The 22,909-nt window shown below is 43.6% G+C and overlaps 1 protein-coding gene and 1 long non-coding RNA gene across 5 annotated transcripts in view; both read right to left on the bottom strand.

Annotated features, from left to right (window-relative positions):
- CACNB4 (calcium voltage-gated channel auxiliary subunit beta 4) overlaps positions 1-22,909 on the bottom strand; it is a 231,839-nt gene that overhangs the window by 144,077 nt on the left and 64,853 nt on the right. The gene's annotated exons all lie outside the window — the stretch shown is intronic.
- On the bottom strand, positions 1,210-4,055 carry LOC308522263. The gene is made up of 3 exons (XR_013996224.1): positions 2,821-4,055; positions 2,342-2,669; positions 1,210-2,300 (listed from the first exon to the last, which is right to left on the bottom strand). It is a non-coding gene; the product is annotated as an uncharacterized lncRNA (long non-coding RNA).

Below are 22,909 nucleotides of genomic sequence, written 5' to 3'. Positions count from 1 at the left end.
TTAATCTGTCCTTTTCACCACTGCCATCTCACACAAGAGCTATCATTTGAGAAAACTTCTCAGTATTTTGCTGCTTCATTGGTCCATTAGGTTGGCACATATAACAAATGCTCCCTAAAGAACCCACGTCCATTCTATCATCTAGAAACAAATGTTCATCAAGTAGTTATAATTAAGTTGGAAACTATGTGATAAGTGAAAAGAGAACATAAACTGATGTCCCCAAACCTAGCTTTACATCCTGACTCTGCCATGTATTACCTGTGTGAATTTGAATGAGCCCCTTAATTTCTCTGACCCTCTGCTGTCTTATACGTGAAGTGTGAGTAAAAGTACCAACGCCTCACAGAGTTCGGTTATAATACTCAGATCATAGATGTGAAAGTGAGTGGGGACCACACAGAAATGAACAGTGCTTGTTATTCTCGCTCTCACTGTTTCATGTCCCCTCTACTAACAGGCAAACAGAGGCACTGAGCAATCCATCTAGGAGAATCAGCGAAGGATATGGCTAATAATTGGCTGCTCATGTCAAATCTGGGTCAGGATATTGTTTTACTCAGCACACACCCCAGAAAGTCTATCTGTATCTGTTGCCCCTTCCCTGAATTCAGCGCTGCCTGGGGGTGGGGGGTGGGGGGTCTGTGAGAATCGGCACGTAAGTGGGCAGACATACTGCTAGCCAGGCAGCCAGGCTTCCCATTGTGTGTGTGAGCAGGTGACCAACCCCTCCACCAAAGTAGGACAAGCATAGCGAGCCTCACTCCCCTCAAAGTCCCAAGTTGCCTTCCTCTTCTCTCTGTCACCTCGGTTGCCATGCTGGGAAGTCTCACCCCAAGACCGCCTGAGTTTTATTTAAAGAACTGTTCTTGCAGCTCTCGCCCGGGGACAAGCGCTGCCACCAGATGCTGGGCATGAGGAAGCAGGTGGAAACACCAGCTGCTGGGCATGAGGAAGCAGGTGGGAACAGGGTATCTTAATTAATTAGCCTCATAATCAAGCACTACAAGGCCTACTTCTGACTTCCACTAGATGGCGCTGTAGCGTTTCTTCCTGGCTCAAGCAGGTCAGGCCAGATCCTTTTGAGTTTTCTACTCTTTTTAAATCCAACCTCATCTGCTGGTATTTTCCAGGAAAGCCTCAACATTTATTCTCAGGTGATTGTACCTTTTCCTGTCTGCCAGCTCTGTTACGGATTTTTTTTTTCTTATACCTTTTGAGGAAATCATTTCAATGAGATGGTGGAATGAAAAGGAAATAAATACTATGCCATTCCATCATCTTGATAAAAAGCGCACCTATTTTGAAAATGCATTAGTCCAAAAAAAAGCACTAATCTGCTCCTGATTGACCAAACTGAAATTTGCAGGGGTGGGGCCTAGTGCGTCATTTCTTAAAGCTCCTGGGGTGATTGTGATTCTGATGTGGCCAGAGCTGAAAGCATTAAACCCCTTGCTATGACAATTCAGGCACATGGAGACCACAAAATAAATCAGCAGCCACTTCATTTTGTTAGGTACCAAGCCACGCCACCCTAAAAGTTCATTGAAAATTACGCACTCAACTCAAGGACATAACTAGTACTTTGCAACCTAAACCCTCTTTCAGTGCTTTGTTAAATAAACACTTAGTGGGACGCATCTAGCTAGGATTCTGTCCTCATATTCATTTCTTCCTGTACCCTCAATAATAACACTTACTACCTCCTTACCTCACAAGAGTGTTAATTTATGGAATTTGAAAGCAATTTAAACAAACCTTGTTGACTGAAATGGGCGACATAAGTGTTGTATCAAATTATTGTCATCAAGCTGTTGACTTTTTCTTTTTCTTTTCTTTTTTTTTTTTTTTTGAGTTTGTATTAGTCATCTCGGGCTGCCGTAACAAAATATCAAAGTCTGGGTGGCTTGGACATCAGGCATTTCTTTCTCAGCATTCTGAAGGCTGGAAGTCCAAGATCAGGGTGCCAGCACAGCCAGCTCCTGGTGGCGACTCTTACACATGTCCTATTGTGGCCCACGTGGCTGACAGAGATGGCTCTCCAGTCTCTTCCCACCTAACTACCTCCCAAAGGCTCCACCTCCAAATACCGTCACCCTACGGATTTCAGTCCATAGCAAGTTTCGTGCCGTTACTTGACCTTTCATCCCAGTCATAACTTATGTTGAACCTATATCTTCCACAATGGTGTTCACTTATGCCAGCAAATGAGTTTCCTTCAGCCAACACCCCCCTGGCCCCCGCAGTCTCCCCTAGAACAGGACCATCCCCACCCCCCTACAATCTCCCCTAGAGCAGGACTGCCCCCCCCCCCCCCGTGCAGTCTCCCCTAGAGCAGGACCATCCCCACCCCCCCGCAGTCTCCCCTAGAGCAGGACCATCACCTCCCCCTGCAGTCTCCCCTAGAGCAGGACTGTCCCCCCCTGCAGTCTCCCCTAGAGCAGGACTGTCCCCCCCTACAATCTCCCCTAGAGCAGGACTGTCCCCCCTGCAGTCTCCCCTAGAGCAGGACTGTCCCCCCCCCCCCCCCCGCAGTCTCCCCTAGAGCAGGACCATCACCTCCCCCTGCAGTCTCCCCTAGAGCAGGACTATCCCCCCGCCCTGCAGTCTCCCCTAGAGCAGGACCATCACCTCCACCCCTACAATCTCCCCTAGAGCAGGACCATCACCTCCCCCTGCAGTCTCCCCTAGAGCAGGACTGCCCCCCCTCCCCCGTGCAGTCTCCCCTAGAGCAGGACCATCACCTCCACCCCTACAATCTCCCCTAGAGCAGGACCATCACCTCCACCCCTACAATCTCCCCTAGAGCAGGACCATCACCTCCCCCTGCAGTCTCCCCTAGAGCAGGACCATCACCTCCCCCTGCAGTATCCCCTAGAGCAGGACTGCCCCCCCCCCGCATTCTCCCCTAGAGCAGGACCATCACCACCATGGCTTGGCCACATCTATATCTCCAGACCCGTCTCTTCTCCCTCAGAAGCCTCAGATACAGTCTTTGTAGAGAGGGGCTCAACGTGGGAGCTCCAATACCAGACGGCCTAAGTCCCTGTGCCACCCCCATCAGCAGTGTGGCCTTACACAAATGGCTGAACCACTGTGCACCTAGTTTTCTCTTTTGTAAAAAGGGAATAACAAGAGCGCCTCCTTCACAGGATGATTGTGAGCCTAAATGGATGAAAACCAGTGCAGGGGGACCAGCCAGAGATGCTCCGTGAATGATCATCAACCTATGAACCAGGAGGTCACAGTTCAATTTCCCCTCAGGCCACATGCCCAGGTTGTGGGCTCGATTCCCCAGTAAGGGGCCTGCTGGAGGCAGCCAATCAATGATTCTCTTTCATCATTGATGTTTCGATCTCTCTCTCCCTCTCCCTTCTTCTCTGAAATAAATAAAAATATATATTTAATAAACAACAACAAAGAGTGAAGGGTTTGGAATGGTTACCGGGCAGGATATTCTTTCAATACATGTTATCTGTTGTTGTCCCTGCTCCTCGGTGGCTCCACCCTGATGTAGGCCAGACACTGCAAACCCAGTATGTCTATAACTGAACTCGTTGCTTTCCCTTCTAACCCATTCCACTCAGTTAATATCATCATTGTCAACCTAGCCACCCAAGCTGGAAGACATTCTTAGTTCCACGTGTACTTCCTCATTATCCACTCCGACACGTACAAAATCCTGTCTGCTCCACCTCTGCATTCTCTCTCAGCAATGGCACTGCATCTACTCTCCACTCCTGGGAAGCACATGCCCCAGTTGGTAAAGGGGTGGGGATTGGTGCCTGTGGTCCAGGCAGAGAGTGTGGAGAAAGGTTCCTGGGTCTCTCCCACTCTCACTGCCCAGTGGCCTCTTCACAGGCCTCTCGCCTCTCTCCTGCAGATATTTATTGAAGAAAAACAACAGCTAAGGCCTCTATCATGTCTACTGCACACTCTATACTGTTCTAAGCCTTTCACCCTGTATCTCACAGAATCTTCTCAACAACCCTATGAGGTAGGTACCATTATGATTTACCATGTTACAGACTAAGAGGCTGAGTTGCCAAAGGTCATGGTCAGTAAGTAGAAGGCAGATTAAAATCCAGGAAATTGGGCCCAGAATACAGGTTGTTAATGACCACCACAGCCATCACCTCAGCATACGGCCTGGCCCAGGTCTGGGTGCTGAAGGGAGGCGGAAGGGTGAGTAGCAAGAATGGGGCCTAAGACCCAGCTCCTGCCCTTGTGAAGTTTACACTCAAGTTGGGAAGATACAATTGTATGTTCCTGAACAAAACCACCATCAGGCAAGGCAGTAAAAACATGAGTCGTACGGTATAAATACTATTGGAGGATAAAGGTGACATCAGGCCGGCTTTCTGGGGAAGGGTGTGGCAAACGTAGCTCTGGTGGCCTATTGAAGAGGATGGGAGTCAATGTGAAGGGTCAGTGGGAGCTTTTCAAGTCTGGTGGAATGACAAAGGCCCCAGGGAGGTTGTGAGAGGTGGGTTTAGAAAACTGGCCTTTGCCATCCTGCCAGGCAAAGAGCTAAAGACACTGACAATGACCAGCTCTCCAAAGAGTGCCCCAGGCACACCAGAGCCTTCATACACCTCACGCCACTGCAGGACTGTGACCACCTTCCCTTGCTTGCTTCGGACGTGATCACAAATGTGTCTGCACCTTCACTATCTGCAAGTACCAAGAATCTTTCTTCTTTACCCCTGTGTTCCGTCTTCGTTTCCTATTTTTTCTTTTTACAGCAGACCCTTTAGCATTTATTGCATTGCTGGTTTAGTGGTAATAAACTCCCTTAGTCCTTTTTTGTCTGTGAAGCTCCTGATTTCACCCTCAATTTTGATTGATAGCCTTGCTGGGTACAGTATTCTTGGATTCAGATCCTTCCTTTGCATGACTTTGTATATTTCATTCCATTCCCTTCTTGCCTGATGTGTTTCTGTTGAGAAATCAGTCGCTAGTCTGATGGGGGATCCTTTGTAGGTAATTTTCTGTCTCTCTCTGGCAGCTTTTAATTTTCCTACTTTGATGTTGGTGTTTGCCAATTTAATTATAATGTGCCTTGGCATCGGTCTTTTGGGGTTCATTTTGTTTGGGACTCTGAGCTTCTTGGATCTGTGTGAGTTTTTTCTTCCCTATATCAGAGAAGTTTTCTGTCATTATTTCTTCAAACAGGTTTTCTATTTCTTGCTCAGTTTCCTCTCCTTCTGGCACCCCTATTATGCAGATGTTGTTTTGTTTTCGTTTCATGTTGTCCCAAAGTTCTCTTAGGCTCTCCTCCTGCTTTTTAATTTTTTTTTCTAGAAGCTGCTCTGCTTGGGTATTTTTTCCTACCTTGTCTTCTAGCTCACTGATGTGGTCCTCTGCTTCTTCTAGTCTACTGTTGGTGCTTTCTATTGAATTCTTTATAGCAGTGATGTCATTTTTCATTTCTTCTTGGTTCTTCATTTCCTCTTGATTCTTACACATATTGTTGAATTTGTCTTCCATTCTTTTCATCCAGCTTATGACCATTTCTCTGAATTCTTTCTCTGACAGGTTGCTTGCCTCCATTTCGTTTACTTCCTTTTCTGGTGATGCCCGTTTTTCTTTCATATGCGGGCTGTTTCTTTGTCTCTCCATGATCTCTCTTCTCTGGGTGTCTGGTTATGTAGTTCTTGCTCTCCTTTCTGTGAGGAGGAGCAGGGCTCGTCTGAGTCCATGTATTCATGCTGCTTGAAATCCGGTGTTCCTGGGTTCTTAGCTGGTCCCTGGGTACCATGGTTGCAGGGTCTCTGGATGTATATGCTTCTGATAACAGCCACTCAAGATGGTGTGGTCTCCACGGCAGAGCCAGCTGCTCTGTGAGAGATTTCAGCAGCAGTGGAGGCTGCCCGGTTAGGGGAGCCTGATCCGGCAGTCTCCAATAGTCCCCTGGAGTATAGCTATTGCTCACCCACAAATTTACACTCTCGGTACGTCCACACACTCTCCTTTCGTTCTCTCACTCTCACACTGTCTTGCAGTCTGCCTTCCTGTCGGCAGCCATCTTTCTTCTCCCAAGAATCTTTCTTTAAAATATATTTCATTGATTTCAGAGAGAAAGGGAGAGGGAGGAGAGATAGAAACATCAATGATGAGAGAGAATCACTGATCAGCTGCCTCCTGCACACCCTCCACTGGGGACAGAACCCAAAACCTGGGCATTTACCCTGACCAGGAATCGAACTGTGACCTCCTGCTTCGCAGGTCTGCGCTCAACCACTGAGCCATGCTGGCTGGGCCCAAGAATCTTTTTAAACAAAACTTTTTCAGAGTCTCATAGCAATGTAGCAATATTTTTAAAGTGAAGATTTTGGGGGGGGGGGTCCTCCTTCCTTCCTCTTCCTCCTGACTAAAAAAAAAAAAACATTCTGCCACTTCTTTTTATTTATTTATTTTTAATTTTAATTTAATTTATTGGGATGACATTGGTTAATAAAAATTATATAGGTTTCAAGTGTACAATTCTATAATACATTTTTATTTTACTGGTAAAAAATTAAAGCTGATATTTAATATTTTATCAGGTATATGGCATAGTGGTTAGACATTTATATAATGTATGAAATGATCCCCTCAATAAGTCTAGTACCCACCTGGCATCACACATAGTTATTACAATATTATTGACTATATTCGTTATGCTGCACATGAAATCGCCATGACTATTTTGTAACTGTAAATTTGTACTTCTTAATCCCTTTACCTTTTTCACCCAGTCCCCAACTCCCTTCCCCTCTGGCAACCATCAGTCTGTTGTCTCTTTCTGTGAATCTGTTTCTGTTTTGCTTGTTTGTTTATTTTGTTCTTTGTATTCCACCTGTAAGTGAACTCATATGGTATTTGTCTTTCTCTACCTGACTTACTTCACTTAGCATAATACCCTCTAGGTCCATCCATGTTGTCACAAATTGTAAGATTTCTGCCTATTTTATGGCTGAGTAATATTCCGTTATATATATATATGTATATATATCACATCTTCTTTATCCAATTGCCTATTGATAAGTACTTCGGTTACTTCCATATCTTGGCTATTGTAAATAATGCTATAATGAACATAGGGGTGCATATAGCTCTTTGATTCAGTGTTTGTATTTCTTCAGCTAAATACCCAAAAGTGGAATTGCTGGGCCATAAGGTAGTTCTATTTTTAACTTTTGGAAGAACCTCTATGCTGTTTTCCATAGTGGCTACACCAGCTTGCAGTCCCACCAACAATGTATGAGGGTTCCCTTTTCTCCACACCCACACCAATACTTGTTGTTTATTGATCTACTAATGACAGTCATTCTGGCAGGTGAAAGGTGATCTCTCACTGTAGTTTTAATGTGCATTTCCCTGACGATTAGTGCTGTTGAGCATCTTTTCATATATCTACTAGCCATCTGTATGTTCTCTTTGGGGAAATGTCTACTCAGGACCTCTGCCCATTTGTTAATTGGATTGTTTGGTTTTTTGATGTTAATTTGTATGAGTTCTTTATAAATTTTGGATATTAACCCCTTATCAGATGTATCATTGGAAAATATCTTCCAATCGGTAGGTTGTCTTTTCTTTTGGTTTCCTTTGCTAATGATGGCACCTCTTGATTCAACAAACTAGAAATATGATTGTTTAGGAAGATAATTTTTAAATACCAAATAATGTGGAGCTAACAGAAATCAAAGACTGTATCTGCTTGGCTTTTTTTCTGAATGTGTATACAACACATACTATTGAGGGTATACGCTAACTGAAGTCTAAATTTCTGCAGTGCAATATTTTGCAGCTACTACCCCCAAAATTGTTCATTAATGAGATCTAATTAATTTTCATAAAAATATTTCCATGATCAAATGAGAACTTTTGCTACTAAGTACTTGTCGCCTCGGGCAGTTAATCTCTCTGAGCCTTGGTTTATTCATCCACCTGTCATCTATCAAATGTAATTAACAGTGTATACTTTAGACCACACAGGGCTGCTATAAGTGTTAAATGAAATCATCACATATGATCTCGTGGGATTCTAATGTGTGTTATGGCTATCATTATTCTTATTAAGCAAATACAGCAGCATCAAAACCAGCTTGCTGCCATTCTCTGTGGTGCCTGTGATGACTCCCGACTCAAATGGAAGAAGCTTTTGTAATTACATACAGTAAAGAAGTTACTGTCCATAGTATTCCTACTTGAGATAAATTAGCATTTGCATTTGTGTGTTTAGCAGAGAATTTCCATTTAAAATAATGGAAGTGGAAAGTTCCTTGAAAGCACCAAGTGTTATGTCCCAAATTTTTAAAACACATGTTATCACAACACCTAACACAAAGCATGTGTTCCGCTTCTGTGCTAATGAACCTCCGTCGCCAGGGCCCACATAAAACATACAGATCTGCCTGATGCTGGCACTTTCTTCCTATAACTTAAAGACATTCACCTGCGCTATTTGCTTTATCCTGCAGATTTTCTGAAAGATCTCTGTAACTGTTCTCAGAAATTAGCACCATTTTTCAAAACAGCTCCTGGCATGTCTGTGTGGGCTGCCCTCCTGTCCAAAAGGAGTTTCAGTAAAAAACGACGTGGTTTTCTCCCCTCCTCTGCTCTCCTTGTGTGTGAGCACCATGCTTTAGAGAAGCCTCGCTTCATTTTCCTGCCTCAAGTGAGTTGCAATAAAAATGTAATCCATCATCCTATTGACTCTGTTTAGGTATCAGTACAGAATTCTTGAAAAGTTTATAGTAACGAAGAGGATTGCAAAATTACTTGGAGGATGCTGGAATCAAGAAAGAAAATTTTTTTAAAAAATCTTGTGTGTTTCATTTGCTCACTTTTGACACATTTCTGTATGCCCTTGAAGTAGAACATGTACATCCCATAGTTAAATGCTGAATCAGTGTTGGTCGGGTACCAGCAGAGAGGTGCAGGGGCCTTTGTGCTGGGCCTTCCTTTCCCACTGGTGAGCCCCTGGCACATTCTCCTCCTCTTTTCCACCTCCCACTGCCCCTGAGAGTCCCAGGACCCTCCCTACTCTCCTTCCTGCTCCTCCTCTGATTCACTGGTATCCTGAGCACAGCCTCTCTTCTGCCCTTCTGTGCGGTTTAAGAGCAGATGTGTGTCGTGCTGCTACCCTGTGCAAGCACTGTGCTGGAAAGGTCTTACTTGAAAGCACCAGTCCAATTTGCAAGAACATGTTCCAGGTTATTCAAACTTGGAACAAACACAACTCTCTCTCTCTCTCTCTCTCTCTCTCTCTCTCTCTCTCTCTCACACACACACACACACACACACACTCTTCTAACAACATGACCGTCCTGCCAAAATCCACCAGCAGAGTGTGTGTGTGTGTGTGTGTGTTGGGGGGCAGTGTGTGTGTGTGGGGGGGGGGGGGTGCGTCCAACTGCACCTAGCTAGCTGAGGCTGGGATGGACCAAAGGTGGGAAGGAAGGAGACAGAAGTGGCTACCAAGTCACGTTGGCATTTTTCAACAGGAAGACAGTAGATGCCAGTGGTTATGTGTGTTTTGTTTTTCTTCACAGTGGAGTCACTTTTCTAGGGAGCGCCAGGTAGCGACACCTAGTGGCCCCTATTTAAATTACTCCTGGGCTACAGTGCCATGAAAAAAAGAAACTTAGAGTTAACTCTAAGTGCCGGGGCAGCGACCATTGTGTCCTAGATTCCTGCCACAATCGCCTTGGCAAGTCACTCCCAGTCTCCGCAGCTCCGTCTCCTCATCTGTAAATAGGGTAATAGTGGCCCAGAGCACGTGCGCTGCGAGGAGGACTGAAGGAGAAAACACAGCCAAGTGCTTAGATTGGCGCCTGGCATGGGGTGAGTGTTCAGTTAGTACTGGCTCTGCATTATTTTCACTGATAGAATGCATTTTTAAATTTTGGAACACAATAATTAGTGCTAACAATTAGCTACATTGGTATTCTACTCCATGTGTCTCTGTCATAATATTTCAAGTACTTAGTGAAACTGCATTAATTTCTACCCACAATCTTCTAGGACTGTTGATAGAGCCAGGAAGATGTGCCGCGTGCACCATGTGGTCTTACATGCCCTCAGCATCACCCTGCAAACCTTCAGGCATGCAGGGGCCTCACCTTGAGAAGCTCAGTTTGCAAGAAGATATTCCAGGTTATTCAGACTTGGAGCAAACACAACTCAGACTCACTCTCTCTCTCTCTCTCTCTCTCTCTCTCTCTCTCTCTCTCTCTCTCTCACACACACACACACACACACACACACACACACACACACACACACACCTCTGACCAACCCGGCCCCCCTGCCCTCAGTGGAGCAGCCCTGCCAAAGTGGAACTGAGTATATTATCTAACGCCTGCCTGAAAGCCCAGCATTGGCCCATGCTGCCCCAGGTTTATGTATGAGATGTGAATGCCTTAGGTGGGATGTGTTCTATTCAGTTGCTCTAGTCCACACCATCCCGTCACCTTGCATTAAGCCTCTTCTCCCATTAGTGTCACCTGCTAGCTCCGAAAACACTTGAGTTTGATACGCCCTGCTTCCTTAGACACTAAGAGATCAAGTCCCTATCAGAAGCCCCTGGAACGGAAGGCCTTTTACGTTCTGCCCTTCTAGTCATGCTTCGTTCACATGAACGCTTCACTCCGGCTGCAACCATGCCAGCTGCAGAGCTGTTGCCATCCAGTCTCTGCCTCTTTCCTTAGCCCGTTCCCACCATCTAGCTAGAAAGTCTCCCTATGTCTTTTCACCAAAACCCTGTCTCTCTTCCAAGGCCCACTTTAAATCCACACTGGACACGTCTCCTGACTCTCAGAGCCTTCAGTAATCTCTTCCCTCTTTTGGTTTTGTCATTGATCAACAGGCCTAATAAGCTGCTTGGATAGTTGTTAGAGGTAAATGAGATAACGTAAGCACATTGTGCCTGGTGTATCACACGTGGCCCATAAATGAGGCCTTACTTTTATCCTTCTCACCTGACAACTCTACCCCCTATTGTAGTGTGTGTGTGTGTGTGTGTGTGTGTGTGTGTTTAAACCATTTTAAAATTATGGTGAAATACACATAACATAAAATTTCCAGTTTAGCCATTTTTAAGTGTACAGGGTGATTAATCACATTCATGCTGTTGTATAACCATTACCACCATCCACCTGCAGAACTTCTTCCAAACTGAGCCCATTAAACACTAATTCCCATTCCCTCCTCCCCCCAGGCCTGGTGACCACCATTCTACTTTGTCTCTGAAGTTAACTAGCCTAGGTATCTTATGAACAGTATTTGTCCTTTTGTGACTGGTGTATTTCACTTAGCGTATTGTCTTTAAGGTTCATCCATGGTATAGCATGTGTCGGAATTTCCTTCCTTTATAAGGCAGACTATTCCATTGTATGGAGATACCACATATTGTTTATCCATTCATCCGTGGATGGACACTTGAGTTGCTTCCGACATTGGTGAATAATGTGAAAGTGAATTGGGAATAATGCTGTAATTAACATGGGTGTACAAATATCTGCTCAAGTCCCTGCTTTCAATTCTTTTTCCTGTATACCCAGAAGTGAAACGGCTGGATCGTATGATAATTTAATATTCACTTTTTTTTGAAGAACCACTATATAATTTTCCTTAGAAGGTGCACCACTTTACATTCCCACTAGCAAATGTACAAAGCTTCCAATTTCACCAACACGTTATTTTCTGTGTTTTTTTTAAAATAATAGCCATCTTAGTGGTGTCGAATTTAATTTTACTTTAAGTTCAATTTTGCACTTTACTTTTTATTCTCTTGTTTTATTGTAGTTTTTTCTTTTCTAACAGAATCACAAACTTCTTTTCTTTTCTTTTTTTTTTAAATCTTTATTGTTCAGATTATTACATTTGTTCCTCTTTTTTCCCCCCATAACTCCCCTCCTCCCAGTTCCCGCCCACACTCCGCCCTCACTCCCCACCCACTGTCCTCATCCATAGTTGCACAATTTTTGTCCAGTCTCTTCCCGCATCTCCCACACCCCTTTCCCCCCCAAGAATAGTCAGTCCATTCCCTTTCTATGTCCCTGATTCTATTATGATCACCAGATTATTTATTCACTTGATTCTTAGATTCACTTGTTGATAGATGCATATTTGTTGTTCATAATTTGTATCTTTACCATTTTTTTCTTCTTCCTCTTCTTAAAGGATACCTTTCAGCATTTCATATAATACTGATTTGGTGGTGATGAACTCCTTTAGCTTTTTCTTGTCTGTGAAGCTCTTTATCTGACCTTCGGTTCTGAATGATAGCTTTGCTGGATAAAGTAATCTTGGTTGTAGGTTCTTGGTATTCATCACTTTGAATATTTCTTGCCATTCCCTTCTGGCCTGCAAAGTTTCTGTTGAGAAATCAGCTGACAGTCGTATGGGTATTCCCTTGTAGGTAACTGAGTTTCTTTCTCTTGCTGCTTTTAAGATTCTCTCTTTGTCTTTTGCTCTTGGCATTTTAATTATGATGTGTCTTGGTGTGGTCCTCTTTGGATTCCTTTTGTTTGGGGTTCTCTGCGCTTCCTGGACCTGTAAGTCTATTTCTTTCACCAGGTAGGGGACGTTTTCTGTCATTATTTCTTCAAATAGGTTTTCAATATCTTGCTCTCTCTCATCTTCTGGCACCCCTATAATTCTGATGTTGGTACGCTTGAAGCTGTCCCAGAGGCTCCTTACACTATCTTCATATTTTCGGATTCTTTTTTCATTTAGCTTTTCTGGTTGGCTGTTTTTTGCTTCTTCGCATTTCAAATCTTTGCCTTGATTCTTGTGCTCCTCTGGTCTGCTGTTGGGAGTCTGTATAGTATTCGTTATTTCAGTCCGTGTATGCTTAATTTCTAGTTGGTTCTTTATCATAACATTGAGGGTCTCATTAGATTTCTTGAGGATCTCACTACATTTATCGGCGGCTTCTAGACAGTTCTAAAGAGACCTTAAAAGTGTGGTTCTGAACTCAATATCCTCCATTGACAGTTTTGTCCTGTCTCTTTGTCTCCGCATTTTTTATGCTTTCTTGTTGCACCCCCTAGTGGTCTTTGTGCGCAGTCTTGTTGTAGTTAAGCCTTGATTGTTGTTGGCAATACCGGGGGTGATTTGACCTCCAGGCTAACTGGCTATGAGAGTCCGCTGTGACTCAGAATCACAAACTTCTTGATGACAGAGATTGTCATAGGCAATTTACATAATTCTTCCTCCCCCTCCACCCCAGCCCCCTAGCTCCCACTGGCAGCTAATAAGGAACTCTACACAAGTTCAGGGTCTTGGTCCTCAAAGTGTGGTTCCCTGTGGCATGGGCATACCTGGGAGCTTCCTAAAAATGCAGGCTTTCGGGCCCTTCCCTGGAGCTACCAAACCACAACCTGCATCTTAACAAGATCTCCAGGGGGCACATTAATGTGCAAGGGCATGAGGAGGTGAATGGCACTAAGATGGGGAAAAGCAACTTCATCTTGTCATCAGGTTCCGTCACCTCATCTTGTAGGTGTGCTCTATGCATGTTTGCTCACTGAAAATTAAAAGCCCTGTTAACACCCACTATCCAGCATTTATCAAAAAGGTGAAAAAGCATCTTTTGAAGAGGAGCTCAGAGCAGGTTGAAAAATAGGGCAGAGAAAACTGTCACAGCCAACAGGAGTGTAAGGAGGCATGATGACGAAGTGGCATGTGGTATCCGGGGTGGGATCCTGGGACCGAAAAAGGTCATTATGCAAAAGCAGAGGAATCTGAGTAAAGTATGACTTCCAGTTTGTAATAATCTATGAACAATGGTGCATTGATTGTGACGAATGTGCCATACTAATGAAGATGCTAATAACAGGGAAAACAGGAACTCTCTGTACTACCTCCACAATTTTCCTGCAAACCTAAAACTACTCTAAAATAAAGCCGTTTATTTCTAAAACGGAGACAGAGAATAGACAGAGCATCAAAATGACAGTCAGCTGCAGATGTGCAGGACGCACCATGTGTGTCACTCACTTCCTGCAGTGGAGGAAAGATGGTCAGCAGCTGCTTCTCTCTGAATCTGACACCAGTCCAGCCTCCCTCTGCAGGACTGCAACAGGCCCCTGCAATCTAAATAGCTACTCCTCCATTATGCTAAGTGAAATAAGCCAGTCAGAGAAAGATAAATATCACATGCTCTCACTCATTTATGGAATATAATGAACAACATAAACTGATAAACAAAAACAGAGACAGAGACGCATCGATCAGATGCTCAAACCTCAGAAGGAAGGCGGGGGGGGGGGAGGGGGAAAGGGGGAGAAATCAACCAAAGGACTTATATGCAAGCATATAGGACAACAAGAGGGTGAGGGCATGAGTGTGGGGGGTTGGGGGGTAATGTGGGGATAAGGACACATATGTAATAACTTAATCAATAAAGAAATTAAAAATAAATAAATAAATAGCTACTCCTCTTTCTCCTCTAGTGGAGCCACCTGTTCAAAAGGTATGAAGAATCTGGGGTAAAGATATTTAACCCCAGATTAAAGATCCCAGGCAGGTGCCGGTGTCTCCATGAGACACTTGGTACAGACGTTCAACAGCACAGGAGAGACAGGCCCAACCACAGCACAGGGGGGACTTTGGGACTTGAGATCATTTCCAGTTCGGGGGGCAAAAGAGTGATCTAGCTACCAAACAGCTGATATAATATTATCCTAAACTCGCAAAAGTATAATGCTCAAAATAATAGAAAAACAAACATTTACTTGGAATAGTTTACATGCCACATGCCTTTAGATGCTTCAAACACGCCATCCTTTTATTGCTCACCATGCCCCTTGGATGAAGGAATTATTGTCCTCATTTTATAAGATGAATAAACTTGAGACTCAAAGATTAGAAAATGACACAAGGGTCACACTGCCAGCAAGTGGCAGAGCTGGATTCTGAGTCCAGGTGCTTGTGATGGCCATGCTGGCGCCCTGTCCATTAGAACCACTCTGCTCAGGCCAGACCACAATGGCCCAGCTCTGCTCAGCACTGGCCCAGTCACAGGTGGAGCCCTGCGTTTATTCCAGGCCCCGCACGGTAAAAGGTGGGGCCAAGGATCCAAGGGGACGCAGCCCAACAACAGTAGTCAGAGACAGGGGAGATTAAAGCCACTTCCTGTGAGAAATGGTGACAGAAGAAACGTGGCCTCGAGAGAAGAATTGCAGGGAGGCATGATGAGGGTCCCCTGAAGGAAAAGGGACCTTCTGAGCGATCAAAGAAAGCAGAACTGGGGCTAACAAAGGCCAGAACTAGACTTAGGTTCAATACAATAAAGAATGCAGAAGAGAAATTATTCCAAGAGTCTTTATCTCATGGGGTGGTGGGATCTGCCTCCCCCAGACGAGAGGTCACAAATGACCCATAGGGACAGTGATCTAGAATTCCAGACAAACCTTATGATTCCTTCTAGTCCTGAAATTCAAGACGCAATGATCCTAATACAGAATTTTATCACATAGTCCGCTATACTAGAATATACTAGGACACAGGCCATATATAGATCACAAATTCTCAAGAGAACAAATTATAGAGTATGTCTAATTCACAACAAATATAGTGAAGTCTTTGTCAGCATTTCAAGGACATTGTTACGAATATCAAGTGTGATCAAGCAGCCGGTGTGCAGAAGTGTCAGTGAGAGAATACTAGGCTGCCACGCATGAGCACCTGAGAAGTGTATTTAGACCTGGTGGGGCCTATCAGCACGGCCTTCAGAGGCACCACGATGAACACATGGGGGTTCACACAGTAGAGAGGCACTGAAGAGGGAACCAGCAGGAGGCTAAACCAAGCACCAAGCCCCTCACAAAAGTGTGCCTTGTGCATGAGACCCTGTGCCAGCATGTGAAGTCCTCTCTGGACCTCTTCATGCAACTGTTACCAAGGAATCGGCAAGAATGTGGGAGATGTTGGGTTATAATCACAAGGCCCTGGTAACTCTGTGGTAAGAAGGCTCACCTTCCTTTTACTCTTTACAGAACAGGTTAGCGATGAGGATCATCGACTCCTCCATGTAGATAATGCCCACATAAGCTGAACCCCAGTTGACATATGCAAAGAAGTAGGTAGGCCAATGGCAGACCACTTACGTTTTCTCCTGGGGCAGTATCATATGAAGGAAATGGTTCAGGCATAAATTCACACAGAATTAATCATGTACCTCCACCTACCCCCAAGATTCACGCAGTGCCCCTTCGTTGCTCAATGTTGATCACATACAGCTCATGCCAATGAACAATACCTTATAATTCAAAAAACGTCCTTCTTGGCTCAATATAGGTCTCTTCCTAGAGCTTTCTTATTCTTAATGATTTGGGTGCAACCTAAAAAAAAATCATAATTTCCACCAATAAGAAAAAAATACCATTGGAAAAATGTTTGCATTTTTTGGAGGCCCTGTGCCTCAGAGAAACAATTATAAAATCATTTATGCAGTCACTGTGTTCCACTATCAGAAATTAAAATGTTTAATTTAATTTAATTAAATTATCCAAAGTAACGTTAATCAAAAGGACAAAAACAAATGGAAGAGAAAGTGCTTTAACCCATGGCTGAATACTCTGCTATCTTGTTAGAAAGAGCTCATTTCTCAAAACCATGAAACCAAGTCTCCCAATTTTACAGAGAAAAGGAGGCTAGATTTGGTGCTAAGAGACCTGGTTTTAGTGCTACGCTGCACTAATGGCTGCAAGGATTTTAGGAAATCTCAAAATTTTATGGACCATTTTGCCATACTCTCAAAAATTCTGCAATTTCACTACTACTGCCCACCACTAACACTACTTTAAAAATCTATTACCTCTCAGGTATGATGTCCCTGCTGTGGTAGACTGTATTCCCACAGGGGGTACCATATTCACTGCCTTATGGGGGGATTATATGTCCCCAAACTGTGGATTTAGGCCCAAACATGAGATTGGCTCTGGGCAATAAATTATGAGCAGAAAAGTGTGAATAGAAGCTTTAAGAGTTAGTAGTCACCACACCATGCTCTCTGTTCTCTTGAGCATAGGACCAGCAATGTTCTAGGTAGGAGCTGTCTGTCAACCCAAGTCCCAGAGTGAAGAAGGCAGGGTGAGGAGCTAAAGCAAACCTGCAATGGGAAATAAGTACAAATGAGAAATAAACTTTTATTGCCACAGTCACTGAGATGTTGGGCATGTTTGTTAGCACAGCAAAACCTAGCCTATCCTCACCACTATACCTGCAATTGCCAAGTCACGGAGTATCTGCAAGAGACTTGGTCCTCATGATCCCAATCTCCGGTTTTGGAATTGTTTCAGACAGATATGTGCTAAAATATGTCTTTCACACAAATGAGGCATTTACTCAAGACATTTTATATAAATTGCCAACTAAAAATAAGTTGACTGCTAACCTGGAAATTAGGTAACAGTTGCTCTCTCCTCTTACTAATTACTATAGAATTACTCAGAAAAGTCAAAAATACCTAGTACGTCTGTTATGAGCAACAAAGTGAAACATTAGCTATTCATAGCAAAATGAGCACTTTAGAGAGGCTTAAGATTCTCAGATTCAGAGAAAATTTAGAATGTAGTACTACCACAACGTTAAAATTATTAATGGCAAGATAAGTAAAAAGACAAAAGTTCCATTTAGAAAATGCTTTGCATAAACTATATATTCCATATGGAAAGAAGGAATGAAACTTGCTTTTTCTACTTGAAGAGGCTTCAAAGATCCTATTTTGAATTCAGGTTGCCATAGAAACCAGTATAATTCTGGATGGGATTCCACCATAATTGCTGCATAATTTGGTGCACACAGAAGAACCCTATCTCAATATTTCGACTTAAGGGAAAGCCATGACACTGGTTTGAATCCTTTGATGAGTCTCACAATTTGAGGCTTTAATATCCATAAAAATATTAAGGCTCATGACACTGATACTCCTTCAAACTTAGATATTTGGCTTTCAAAGAGATGGAAGGAACTGTCATCATGACCATGACGTATAGTTGTGCTATTTGAAGCCAAGTCACAATATGTCACCCATGATACCAGTTACGCCTGTCCATGTATGCATACTCAGGGATGAGAGTGGTTGGCAAAGATTCTTTTATGTATAGCAGCCGTCACTGTGCTCTGAATAAACCACAAATGCTGTGATACAGCCACTATACAAAAATATGATTGCAATGATAGTTAACATTTATTGTGCGCTTACTGTTTTTTGTTTCTATATTAATGCAACAACATTGTGAAGTAGGTATTATTACATCCATTTTATTGATGGGGAAACTGAGGCACAATGATTTTACATAGGTTGCTCAATAAAGTGTAGAGATAAAACTGAGATTTGAACCTGGGCAGACCGGCTCCATAGCCTTTACTTTTAACCAATAGGCTTTTCTGCCTCTCTCAACATCTCAGCAATTTGCAACTACAAATATAAAATAAGTTTAGCTCAGATGAAAAACTCAAGCATGGCACCTATTCCAATAATTCTCAAGGTCTAGGTCATATAAGTAGCTGGGTCATACAAGTATGCTTGACGAAAATGAATATTCTCAGACCCTTTCCTCAGAAAGTCTGATTCAATGTTTCAGGGGTGGGACCCACGCACCTGCATTTTAACAGCCTCTCTGGTGGTTCTGGCAGAGGTGTTCTACAGGACACACTTTGGAAAATATTGCCCTAGCCCAAATCAGCTGATGAACAGCTGCAGGTAGACCAGGCAACTTGACCTATCCAAAGGAAAGCTGAGACTCAGAAGATGGCCTTTAAATACCTTGGAAGACAGAAAAGCTGAAAATAAAAACTTAAAACAATAAATCTCTTGTACTTTAATGCTTGGAATTCTCTTCGGACCTTCTATTAGAACCTATTTCTTCTAATTTTGCACACAGTTCCAAGCAGTAGAAGATCACAGAAACACAGGTAACAGGGGAACGAGGGACCTCAGGCAGAAGTACTCCAGCAAGAAAGGCTTTAAGATGCAAACATTCAAAGAAGCATGGAGGCCTGCAAGCATCAGTGTTGAGACCATGATCCCTCCATGCATCTGGAGGGAGCACTGCTTTTCAAAACATTGTGAAAAAAATCAGGTTTTTGATGCTGAACGAAAAACAAAAAGGGGGGGGGGTGGGTAACGATTTCTAAAATTCTGTATACTGTTTTCAAAGGACATGATATCAAATATTTAAGGAGATTTTCCATTTAAACAGTTGAAACTATAAAAATGTGGGTGCTGGAGAGGAACCAAGATGGCAGCATAGGTAAACACCTGTACTTGCCGCTTCCCACAACCACATCAAAATTACAACTGAAATACAGAACAACTATCACCCAGAACCGCGAGAGAGCTGGCTGAGGGGAAGTACTGCAACAAGAGAGGTAAAGAAGAAAGCACATTGAGACTGGTAGGAGGTGCAGAGGCGCGGAACGGGCTGGTCCGGCATCCGGGTGTGCCACCGCTTTTTTAATTGGGAGAGAGATTGCCTCTGCGGAGACCACCTGGAGGAGCAAGGAGTCCCAGCCGCTCACCAGACCCCCAACCCAGGGTCCCAGGGCTGGGGAAAGAAGTCCCTATGGGCCGTAAGAAGTACGGACTGTAAAAACCAGTGCAGATTGGGGCTGAGTGACACACAGGCTGCTGAAGACTCAGCTGCTCCTCTTAAAAGGCCAGCACCATGAAATAAATTTACAAGCTCCCACTTCCTCTGAGCTCCAGTGCCAGGAGAGGCTCTGGGGAACCCAGACCCATACAGGGAGAAACTGGACTGCCAGGCATCTGGACTGTCAGGCATCAGGGCAGGAATGCATGGGCAGCTATCTTCCAGATGGTGGTGCTCACAGCGGTCATTGTGCCCATGCTGGGACCTCCCCAGTCCAGGGCTGACTGGCAGCCATTTCTGTTTGCTCTGCCCTGGTGATTCCCTGAGACCCCACCCCACCCAATTTACAAACCCACCCAAGCTGTGCGCAGCAGCTTTTGCATATAAATGGTCTGTCCTTTATCAGGCTAAAAACCTGTCAAACAAGCTGCAGCTGGGTCAGAGAGACCCCAACATGTCAATAAAAGGCCCCAAAACTGGCACCAGCACCAGCCTGCCTTGCTTCACAGCTGGGCCTCTTCTGAGCACTTCCAAACCCGATATAAAGAGGAGGAATCTGAAGATTGCTCTGTAGTTCCTGCTGGATGGACCCAGGCAGTGGCTGACTTTGCACCTTCCTGGAGACCCAAGAGCCAGTGTACCAGTTGTGAGACCATACCAGATTATAACTCTTCACATCCAAAAGCAACACACTCCAGGGGAAGACTCAGTGAGCACCAAAGCCCCACTGAAGCAAGTCCTGCTCCATAAGGGTGTCTCCTGCACAGAAGTTCTCCACTGTAGACACAGCTGATTCTCACAGCCAATTGGCCTGGAGGTCAATTCCTCCCAGTGAAACCTACAACAATGAAGGCTTAACTACAACAAGACTGTGCACAAAACCCACAAAGGGGTGCACCAAGAGTGTCCACCTCAGGTAATTGGGGAGGCTGAGCCACTGGGCCCTATAGGACACCTAGCAGAGAAAGCCACTCTATCAACACAGGGAAGCATAAAAAATCTGGAGACAAAGAAACAGGTCACAAATGACAGAAATGGAGGAAAGCAAACTACTGGATATAGAGTTCAAAACCACACTTATAAGGTTTTTCAAGAATTTTCTAGAAACTGCCAATAAATTTACTGAGACCCTCAAGAAATCTAGTGAGACCCTCGAGGTTATGAAAAAGGACCAACTAGAAATTAAGCATACACTGACTGAAATAAAGAATATTATACAGAGTTCCAACAGCAGACTAGAGGATCCCAAGAATCAAGTCAAAGATTTGAAATACGAAGCAAAAAACACCCAACTAGAAAAACAAAAAGAAAAAAGAATCCAAAAATATGAAGATAGTGTAAGGAGCCTCTGGGACAACTTCAAGTGTACCAACATCCGAATTATAGGGGTGCCAGAAGAAGAGAGAGAGCAAGATATTGAAAACCTATTTGAAGGAATATGACAGAAAACGTCCCCTACCTGGTGAAAGAAATAGACTTACAAGTCCAGGAAGTACAGAGAACCCCAAACAAGAGGAATCCAAAGAGGACCACACCAAGACACATCACAATTAAAATGCCAAGGGCAAAAGACAAAGAGAGAATCTTAAAAGCAGCAAAAGAAAAACAGTTAGTTACCTACAAGGTAATGCCCATACAACTGTCAGCTGATTTCTCAACAGAAACTATGAAGGTCAGAAGGGAGTGGCAAGAAATATAGAAAGTGATGAACAGCAAGAACCTACAACCAAGAATACTCTACACATCAAAGCTATCATGTAGAATTGAAGGTCAGATAAAGAGCTTTACAGACAAGAAAAAGTTAAAGGAGTTCATCACCGCCAAACCAGTATTATATGAAATGCTGAAGGGTATTCTTTAAGAAGAGGAAGAAGAAGAAAAAGGTAAAGATAAAAAAAGATGAACAACAAAGTGACAACAAATACATATCTATCAACAAGTGAATCTAAAAATCAAATGAATAAAAAATCTGAGACATATGTATTACTCTTTGTAACACTTTAAGCAATAAAACAAAATTTTAAAAATCTGATGAACAGAATAAACTGGTGAATGGAATAGAATAAGGTGCATGGAAATGGAACAGACTGATGATTCTCAGAGGGAAGGGAGTGTGTAGGGGGGGATGCAGGAAGAGATTAGACAAAGATCTTACATGCATGTATGCATTACCTATGGACACAGACAATAGGGTGTCGAGGGCCTGGGGTCGGGTGGGAACTGGGTGGAGAGGAGCTATGGGAGGAAAAAACAGGGACATCTGTAATAATCTCAACAATAAAGATCAATTTTTTAAAATGTGGGTGCTTCAACACTGGTATGTGACCATTCTCTCTCTTGGACAAGAGAGATGCAAGGCAATTTATTGGTGGGGGTGGGTGAAGTCAAGGGGATAGGCTTGACTGACGAATAGGACCTGGGTTTAGAAGAGGGACCTGCACACCCCATAATGTGGTTTGCCCTCTGTTGCCTGGAAAATGTATGTTGCACTGACCTTGGCACAATGTATGTTGCACTGACCAGACTTTCATGTTGAACAAAGATCAGCATTGCACTAGTGCTTGCACTGGGGAGAATATTCTTACTGCAGTGCAGGCTCTTCAGGACACTTACACAGATGGAAATTTTCAAGCAGACTCCTTTCCCATCAGTAAAATTGGATGATAGAAGTTATTTCATATCATTTCTGGTTACTGCTATGCCTTGGGAATATCATTTTATATATAAGTATCTTTTAAGTCCTACTTCTACTCCTCGTGGTCAGTGAGAATCGATTCAAAAAGTGAGATGTATATGTGTATAAGACAAGGGAGAGAGTAAAATAAAGGGACATTATTCTCAGTTTTTCAGTTCCTTATATCAAGCAGCAATGGCACAATATAGTTTCTCAGTACATGTTTAATGGGTGTGTGGGTGGGGGGGTGGTAGTTGAATATATGGGTAACTAAAAGAATGAATGGGTGAATACATAAATGAATTAGGGGCTTTTCTGATAATACAGAAGATGGTATCTCCCCAGCAGAAGAATATGGCATTAATGGTTAAAAGATGTTGAAATGACAAGTGGATTGAATGTTGTTAGATGACCACCACATATATACATGTGCACTCATGTAATTACTTGCATGAAGGAGAAAGAATGGAGGCATCCCTCAATCAGGTTAGTTTTCTCCTCTTTTAGTATTCTGGAAAACTCAAGCAACTCACACAGGTGCTGCGAGACCAGCAGAAGGACTCTGTCACGGAAATATGGGCCAAGTAGCAGTACGTGTATCTGTCCAAAAGAGCAAGAGGGACCTTTAGACTCAGAGGCAGCC

The sequence above is a fragment of the Myotis nattereri genome, assembly GCF_964212035.1.
Source record: "Myotis nattereri genome assembly, chromosome: 7".
Lineage (NCBI taxonomy): Eukaryota > Metazoa > Chordata > Mammalia > Chiroptera > Vespertilionidae > Myotis > Myotis nattereri.
Note: the sequence above shows the minus strand (reverse complement) of the source record. Positions and strands in the feature narration are given on the sequence as shown.